This window comes from Macaca nemestrina, chromosome 20, assembly GCF_043159975.1.
Source record: "Macaca nemestrina isolate mMacNem1 chromosome 20, mMacNem.hap1, whole genome shotgun sequence".
Taxonomy (NCBI): Eukaryota; Metazoa; Chordata; class Mammalia; order Primates; family Cercopithecidae; genus Macaca; species Macaca nemestrina.
The window spans coordinates 4,319,137-4,325,783 of record NC_092144.1 but is presented as its reverse complement, the minus strand read 5'-3'; the positions used below and the strand labels follow the sequence as shown (position 1 = coordinate 4,325,783).

General features: G+C 50.2%; 1 non-coding gene across 1 annotated transcript; it reads right to left on the bottom strand.

Annotated features, from left to right (window-relative positions):
• Positions 1-6,512: 6,512 nt before the first annotated feature.
• TRNAG-UCC (transfer RNA glycine (anticodon UCC)) lies at positions 6,513-6,584 on the bottom strand. Its single transcript has one exon. It is a non-coding gene; the product is annotated as a tRNA-Gly (tRNA).
• Positions 6,585-6,647: the final 63 nt, after the last annotated feature.

Here is a 6,647-nt window from a genome sequence, read left to right as displayed (position 1 = left end):
CGCCTGACTAATTTGCATATTGTTGATAGACGGGGGGGGGGGGGGGGGGGGGGGGGTTACCACGTTGGCCAGGTGGGTTTCAAATTCCTCACCTCAAGTGATCCGCCCACCTTGGCTTCCCAAGTGCTGGGATTATAGGCATGAGCTGCCGCGGCTGGCCCCAAGAGACAGTTTTAAAGGAGTGTTGGTTGGTTGGTTGGTTGGTTGGTTTTTGGCAGGTTAGTGAGTTATCAGGCCTTGGTGGGGTTTCTGGGGGAGGTAACACGTTCTCCAGGTTCGCCCCCTCCGCCAGGAAGTCCACCTGTATCACTGGCTACCATCACCATCTCCAACTCCAGGTCTTTTCTCTTCAGTGGCCGGCTGTGCATTTGTTCATAATTTCAACAAACGTTTACTGAGACTTACTCACACACTAGGAAACAAAATAGACTAAAACACATAACAAAAAATGCTGTTAGTGAAGCTCATAGCCTGGCTAGGGAAATGGAGGAGAAATTAGCAAACAGATCTACAAATGTGATTATTTAAGAGACTAAAAAGCCATTGGAAGGACATCTTTATTTTTATTTTTTTTTGAGACAGAGTCTCGCTCTGTCACCCAGGCTGGAGTGCATTGGTGTGATCTCGGCTCACTGCAACCTCCCCCTCCCAGGTTCAAGCGATTCTCTACCTCAGCCTCCCAAGAAGCTGGGATTACAGGCATGCATCACCATGACCGGCAATTTTTGTATTTTTTTTTTTTTTTTTTTTGTAGAGACAGGGTTTCAGTGTGTTGGTTAGGCTGGTCTTGAACTCCTGGCCTCAAGCTATCTGCCACCCTCAGTCTCCCAAAGTACTGGGACTGCAGATGTGAGCCACTGCACCGGCTGGGAAGGACATGTTTAAATGATAGGTAACCAAGTTTGTGGGTTCCAAGGTCAGATAGGACAGGCTACCACTTAGCCAGGCTCAGGCAGGAAGGGCCCTCTGAGGAGGTAACCTTGAAGGGAGAGATGGAGTGAGCCTTGAAATACCTGGGTCCACCAGAGGGCATAGCCCGTGCAAAGGCCCTGTGGCAGGACCACACCTGGTGTGTTGGAGGAACAGCGAGGAGGAGCAGAGTGAGCAAGGGGGAGAAAGGGAAGAGGAGAGGGCAGGGAGGGGATGGGGCAGGTCATGCCAGGCCTGGTGAGACATGGGGAGGACTTGGGCTTTGACCCTGAGAGAGGTGGGAGCCATGGAGGGTTGTGGGCAGAGGAGGAATGGGATGGGACGTGACTCAGGTGCTCAAAAGCACCCTCTGGTGGCTGCTGGTAGGGAGACTGTCTCTGTGGGGAGTGAGGGCAGGAACTGGGGTCCAGGTAGGGATGACTGTTGGCCCAGGTGAGCGATGCTGGAGGCTGGACCAGGGAACAGCCACTGAGTGGGAAAACAGTGATCAGATTCTAGGTGCATTTTTGTTTTTTTGAGACGGAGTTTCACTCTTGTTGCCCAGTCTGGAGTGCAATGGTGCGATCTTGGCTCACTGCAACCTCCGCCTCCTGAGTTCAATCAGTTCTTCTGTGTCAGCCTCCCGAGTAGCTGGGATTACAGGCACGTGCCACCACGGCCAGCTATATATTTTTAGTAGAGATGGAGTTTCTCCATGTTGGTCAGGCTGGTCTCGAACTCCTGACCTCAGGTGATCTGCCCACCTTGGACTCCCACAGTGCTGGGATTACAGGTGTGAGCCACCGTGCCTGGCCCATCTAGGTGCATTTTGAAAGCTGTGTTAATCAAATTTGCTCAGTGATTGGATATGGGTGGGAGAGTAGGGGCCCAGGGTGACTCCCAGGTTCTGGCTGAGTCCCTGGAAGGACAGACCTCCCCTCAGCCTAGGTGGTGGACATGGGAGGAACGGTTTGGGGTCCATTTGGGACCAACGTGACTGCATTAAATGTGAGACCCCTTGAGACCCCCACGTGGAGACATCAGGGGCTGCTGAACACGGAGTCTGGACTTCAAGGGAGACTCGGGCTGGAAACGGGACTGTGGGCAATGCTAGGTGTAGACCGGGTTTGGAGCCCGCTGGGGAGGGCTGTGGGTGAAGGAGGGAGGAGGCTGGAGGACCCAGCCCTTGGCCAGCAATGGAGAGAAGGGAAGACTGAGGGATGTCCCAGACAGGTGGGAGGGAAGTGCATGGTCTGAGGACAGAGTTCCCCGGGGCAGGAGGGATCAGGCGGGTCAGATGCCATGGAGAGGGCTGGGACGGACAGACTGACCTTGGAACTGGATGCAGAAGGGTCATCAGTGAGAAGAGTTTTGGGTGAGTGGTGGACGCAGGAGTCTGACTATGTTGAAGCTCAAGACAGAGTGACCCTATAATTTATAGTCAAAATTAGGACACTTTTTTTTTGAGATGGAGTCTCGCCCTGTCGCCCAGGCTAGAGTGCAATGGTGTGATCTTGGCTCACTGCAACCTCTGCCTCCCGGATTCAAGAGATTCTCCAGCCTCAGCCTCCTAAATAGCTGCGATTACAGGCACACACCACCATGCAGGGCTAATTTTTGTAGAGATGGGGTTTCGCCATGTTGGTCAGGCAGGTCTCAAACTCCAGACCTCAGGTGATCTGCTGATCTTTGCCTCCCAAAGTGTTGGGATTACAGGCGTGAGCCGCCGTGCCTGGTCAATCAAGACACTTTTGAGCAAGAAAGGAGGCACTGAGGGGGTGGGGGCATATGCTGAGACCATCCTAGCCAAAGTCAGGTGTATGGTCACCTTAGCTCAAAACAGAACTGGAGGCCAGGGACAGTGGCTCACGCCTGTAATCCCAGTACTTTGGGAGGCCAGGGCAGTGGATCATCTGAGGTCATGAATTTGAGACCTGCCTTGCCAACATGGCAAAAACCCATCTCTACTAAAAACACACAAATTAGCCGGGCATGGTGGCACGCCTGGAATCCCAGCTACTCGGGAGGCTGAGGCACCAGAATTCATTGAACACAGGAGGCGGAGTTGCAGTGAGCCGAGATCGCCCCATTGCACTCCAGCCTGGGTGACAGAGTGAGACTGTCTCAAAACAAAACAAAAAATAATTGGAGAAGAGAAAGTGAAACTGGAGAATGAGGACATCTCATTAGATTCAGTGGGTTTTGCTCTAAGGAGAAACAGACACGTAAATAGGCAACATTATGATAAATTGTAGCAACCAGGATTTCCTGGCTGCTTAGTTAAGAGGGAAGAATTGAAAGTCCGACAATAGGGGATTGGTTAATTAGTTGCAATTCATCAAACAATGGCTAATCCCTCTCTTGTGTCCCACTCCCCCAAAAGATAAGTCAGAATTCTAACCCCCCCCGAACACCTAAGAACATGACCCTATTTAGAAATAAGGTCTTTGCAAAGGCAACGATGTTAAAATGAGATCATTAGGGTGGGCTGTAGTCTAATATCATGGATGTCCTTATTAAAAGGGAACATGAGCTCGGCGCAGTGGCTCACGCCTGTAATCCCAGCACTTTGGGAGGCCAAGGCAGGCGGATCACTTGAGCTCGGAAGTTCAAGACCAGCCTGGCCAATATGGTGGAATCCCGTCTCTACGAAAAATACAAAAATTAGCCTGGCATAGTGGCTCATGTCTGTGATCCCAGCTACTAGGGAGGCTGAGGCACGAGAATAACTTGAACCTGGGAGGTGGAGGTTGCAGTAAGTCAAGACTGTGCCACTGTACTCTAGCCTAGACAACACAGAGAGAGACAAAAAAAAAAAAAAAAAATGTATTGAAATATTATTTATCTTGATTATTGAGTTTTTTGGCACCTCCTTAATTTTTGCACCTGGTGCCAGTGCTTTACAGTGCTTTAGTCTCCTCATCCTAATCCCAGTCCCGCAGGAGTGAGGGTGTGTGGAATTTTACAGCAGTCTGATCCTAAATTCTTGCCATCATCTCCCCACCCCTTCTACTGTCTCTTTAAGAAAATAAAGAGGCCGGGAGTGGTGGCTCACACTTGTAATCCCAGCAGTCTGGGAGACTGAGGCGGGCGGATCTCTTGAGGTCAGGAGTTCGAGACCAGCCTCACCAACATGGTGAAACCTCGTCTTTAGTAAAAATACAAAACTAGCTGGGCGTGGTGGCAGGTGCCTGTAGTCCCAGCTACTTGGTAGGCTGAGGCAGGAAAATCGCTTGAACCCGGGAGGCGGAGGTTGTAGTGAGCTGAGATTGCACCACTGCACTCCAGCCTGGGCAACAGGAGCAAACTCCATCTCAAAAAAAAAAAAAAAAAAAAAAAAAAAAAAAAAAAAGAAAGAGAAAGAAAGAGAGAAAGAAAGAAAGAAAAGTAAAGAAAAAGAGAGAAAGAAAGAAAGAGAGAAACGAGGCCGGGCACGGTGGCTCACGCCTGTAATCCCAGCACTTTGGGAGGCTGAGGCGGGCGGATCACGAGGTCAGGAGATCGAGACCATCCTGGCTAACACGGTGAAACCCCATCTCTACTAAAAATATGAAAAAAATTAGCCGGGCGTGATGGCGGCGCCTGTAGTCCCAGCTACTCGGGAGGCTGAGGCAGGGGAATGGCGTGAACCCGGGAGATGGAGCTTGCAGTGAGCCGAGATTGCGCCACTGCACTCCAGCCTGGGCGACAGAGCCACACTCCGTCTCAGAAAAAAAAAGAAAAAGAAAAAGAAAAAAGAGAAAGGCAAGAAAGAGAAACCAGATTGCTTTAACGTGTAACGCGCTCTGGGTGATGAGATGAAAAGCCGTTTTAATTACATTTAAATGATCTTCTGTGTCTGGCTTGTTTTTTGTTTTTCCTCCTAAATTTCCTGCATTTAGCATATAAACACATACACGCACAGTTTTTCTTTTTCAGAAAGCTCTTTTTCAGTGTAGCTGGGGTCGGGCGCGGTGGCTCATGCCTGTAATCCCAGCACTTTGGGAGGCTGCAGGCGGGCGAATCACGTTGAGGTCAGGAGTTGGAGACCAGCCTGGGTGGGCCACATAGTGTAGGCCCTCTAGTCTCCATAAAAAAAATACAAAAGTTAGCTGGGCGTGATTGCACACGCCTGTAGTCCCAGCTAGAAGGCACCGTCTCTACCAAACGCATTTAAAAAAATTTACCCAGGCGTGGTGGTCCACACCTGTGGTCCAAGGTGGTCCAAGCTACCCAGGAGGCCGAGGTGGGAGGATTGCTTGAGCCCAGGAGGTGGAGGCTGCAGGGAGGGATGATCGTACCACTGCACTCCAGTCTGGGCAACAGAATGAGACTCTTTCTTAAAAAACAAAACAAGGCCGGGCGCGGTGGCTCAAGCCTGTAATCCCAGCACTTTGGGAGGCCGAGACGGGCGGATCACGAGGTCAGGAGATGGAGACCATCCTGGCTAACACAGTGAAACCCCGTCTCTACTAAAAAATACAAAAAAATAGCCGGGCGAGGTGGCGGGCGCCTGTAGTCCCAGCTACTCGGGAGGCTGAGGCCGGAGAATGGCGTGAACCCGGGTGGCGGAGCTTGCAGTGAGCTGAGATCCGGCCACTGCACCCCAGCCTGGGCGACAGAGCAAGACTCTGTCTCAAACAAAACAAAACAAAACAAAACAAAACAAAAAAGTAGTTTGATCTAAAGCAAAATGGTGACTGTCTGCAGAAACTAATGTGATGTCAAGTATAGATTTTAGCTATGAGATGAACCAAGAAAAGGTTCATTTGACCCCGGATGGTTTTGTGGGCCATTTGACTTTCATTGTTTTAATGCAAGGTGGATTTATGATAAAGTAATAAACGTGTGTGTGTGTGTGTGTGTGTGTGTGTTGGAAAGGGTGTTTATTGGATTTCTTTTTGTCTTCCGTATTTTCCTTCTTTGCGTCTCTACTGTATCAAGTGGAATAACAGGTATTCAGGAAGAGCGGATATTGCCTTAGCTGACCACAGTCAGTATTTCTTTGGAGTGCTACAGGGTAACTAGCTCTGCACCACCATCTCTATATAAGAGTTGAAAGAACTATGACCTTTACTGGTTTCTGTAGTGTACTGGTTATCAGGTTCGCCTCACACGCGAAAGGTCCCCGTGTTCGATCCCGGGCGGAAACAGCTCTGCTCATTTCCCTAACCGGAGAAGTAATATTATTTGCAATTCACCGAAACGTAAGTTCTGGATTGTGGTCCTATTATTTGTCTTCCGACTTCCTCCTGCCTTTTAGAAAGTTTTATGGGATTTAAAAAAATTTTCCGTGCGCGATGGCTCACGCCTGTAATTCCAGCACTTTGGGAGGCCGAAGAGGGGGGACCACCTGAGGTCAAGAGTTCGAGACCAGCCTGGCCAAAATGGTGAACCGCCCCTCCCCCCACATCATCTCTACTAAAAATACAAAAATTAGCTGGGCGTGGTGACGCACGTTTGTAATCCCAGCTACTTGGGAGGCTGCGGAAGGAAAAATCGCTTGAACCTGGGAGGTAGAGGTTGCAGTGAGCGGAGATCGCGCCACTGCACTCCAGTCTGGGCGATAGTGCAAGACTCCGTCTCAAAAATAAATAAACTCAAAGTGGCAAAACATCCTCTTCTGCGTTGGCCGGGAATCGAACCCGGGTCAACTGCTTGGAAGGCAGCTATGCTAACCACTATACCACCAACGCCACGGTTACCAACGCTCTCTCCGGATATCCTTAATAGTAGGGTATCATGGGCTTGACTGAATG